The sequence below is a fragment of the Arvicola amphibius genome, chromosome 1 (assembly GCF_903992535.2).
Source record: "Arvicola amphibius chromosome 1, mArvAmp1.2, whole genome shotgun sequence".
NCBI lineage: Eukaryota > Metazoa > Chordata > Mammalia > Rodentia > Cricetidae > Arvicola > Arvicola amphibius.
The window spans coordinates 94,727,240-94,729,743 of record NC_052047.1 but is presented as its reverse complement, the minus strand read 5'-3'; the positions used below and the strand labels follow the sequence as shown (position 1 = coordinate 94,729,743).

The 2,504-nt window shown below is 48.0% G+C and overlaps 1 pseudogene; it reads right to left on the bottom strand.

Annotated features, from left to right (window-relative positions):
- Nucleotides 1-741: 741 nt before the first annotated feature.
- On the bottom strand, nt 742-1,806 carry LOC119813766 (annotated as a pseudogene).
- Nucleotides 1,807-2,504: the final 698 nt, after the last annotated feature.

Genomic DNA, 2,504 nt, shown 5'->3' with positions numbered 1-2,504 from the left:
TTCCATGTAATTACTTTGGGTAAAGCTAGCCGGCAGCTGGGAGCCTGGCAGTGGGAAGCTGCCCGCAGCTCCTTCTACAGCCAACACGGAGGACAAGTGAACAAAACCCCCGTATGCCATGTCCCCCTCGGGGGCCGGTGTCCCACAGAGCCACTCTTTTCTTCCTGCAGCACTTCTGTTTTTCTTTACACTGTGACATGTTTCTGGGCCTAATGTTCTCAACAGTAAGAAGCCAAAATTTGTCATTTCTTAAACTGAGTACAAAAAAACCTTACATAAATTGAAAGAATGAATACATTTACAGGTGTCAATGTGAACATTCCCAACTCAAGGCAAGTAACAACCCATGGCAGTCAGGAGGGAAAGCACCAGAACAGAAACTGGACCCCAAGGCTTGGACTTTCCCATTCTGTCAGACTGGCAAGAAGTGGAACCTTTGCCAGCCTCGAGAAATCCTGGAAGTCAGCGCAGATCACTGCACGGTGCTCACACAGATCCACCAGGCTGGGGGATTCTCTTCCACAGCATGCTCGAGCCACATGACTAAAGACTAAATCCAGAGATGCACAGGGTATAAACATATACCAAGGGATCAGTTAACTTGAATATAAGGTCGAAAATCAGCAACAAGTTCTACTGTCCAGTGCTGATATTGGATACAAGCTTCAAATACATACATGAGGTGTATATATTTGCCAGAGAAAATTGATACTCCAGAATCAGCTTATAACTGGCACCTGCTCAGTCCATCCAGAAACATTTGCGGTGGACGATGGAGGGGCCCAACTCGTCATTCTCCTGCTTGCTGATCCACATCTGCTAGAAGGTGGACAGTGAGACCAGGATGGAGCCGCCAGTCCAGACTGAGTACTTGTGCTCAGGGGGAGCAATGGTCTTAATCGTCATTGTGCTGGGTGCTAGGGCTGTGATCTGCATCCTGTCAGCAATGACTGGATACATGGTCATACCAGCATTGTGTTGGTACGCAGGACCTTGCTGATGTCCACATCACACTTCGTGATGGAGTTGAAGGTAATCTCATGGATGCCATAGGACTCCATGCCCAGGAAGGAAGGCTGGAAGAGAGCCTCTGAACAACGGAATCCCTCATTGCCGATGGTGATCACCTGCCCATCGGGCAGCTCATAGCTCTTCTTCAAGGAAGAGGATGATGCAGCAGTAGTTATTTCTTGCTCAAAATTCAGAGCAGCATAGCACAGCTTTTCCTTAATGCCATGCACAATTTCCCGCTCAGCCGTGCTGGTGAAGCTGTAGCCCTGCTCAGTCAGGATCGTCATGAGGTAGTCTGTCAGGTCCCGGCCAGCCAGAAGACCCAGACAAGAGACGGTGTGGGGAAGGGCGTAGCCCTTATAGATAGTCATTGTATGTGTGACCCCGTCACCAGAGTCCGTGACAGTGCCGGTGGTGCACCCAGATACATACAGGGACAGCACCGCCTGAATGTGGCCACGTACATGGCTTGGGATATTGAAGGTTTCAAACATTATCTGCGTCATCTTCTCTCTGTTAACTTTGCGGTTCAGTGGGGCCTCAGTCAGAAGCGCCGGGTCCTCCTCAGAGGCCACACACAGTTCACTGTAGAAGGTGTGATGCCAGATCTTCTCCAGCTGGTGACAATGCCATGCTTGATGGATTACTGCAGGGCCAGGATACCTCTCTTGCTCTGGGCCTTGTCAATGACGCCCTGGTGTCAGGGGCCCTGGGAGTATCATAGCCAGCAAAGCCAGCTTTGCACAAGCCAGAGCCATTGTCAATGACAAGTGCAGCAATTTCTTCTTCCATTGCGATCAGCGAAGGCTGGGGAGAGGAGCAGCGAAAAGACATGCAGTGTAAACCGGCGGTGGAGTGTGAGCCTACTCCACGAATTTTAAGTTGGTCAACTAGCACAGTTTCCTGGGGGAAAAAGTTTTATTTGCTTGTCTGTTAATATTTATGTGTAAATAATGTGGCCACCATATGCTTGTTTTATGCCTGTGTGTGTGCTTGTTTTAAATTTGTCAAACTTGTAACTCCAGATTACAACATATCTGAAAAAATACAAATGCGTGCATAGCTGTCATCTTTGGTAAGAGGACCCATGTGTGCTTGCCCTGCCAAAGAGACACTCAGCCTCCAGTATACTTTGGCTTACTAAAATGTTTCTTCTAATATTCTTGCCTCTACTGACATCAGTGTGGAGGCCGAAAAATGAAGGCCGATTTCCATCTTGTCTGACGGTCAGAGAGTTTGGAGACTGACAGGCACAGTTGCACCTCCTAACTCAGGAGGTGGTTACTTGATTCTTTGAAATTAAGATAGCTCAGTGCTATCCTGATGGGTGGCCAGGATATGCAAATGTACTTCTGCTCCTTCTACTATAACTATAAGGTCACCTAGGGAAGGGCCATCTTTAGTATATGTGATCTAGAGCACCTTAGCTACCTAGGCGACAGAATGCTAATGATTTGATGTTTCAGAGTGATAAAGCCATTGACTGTGTAAGT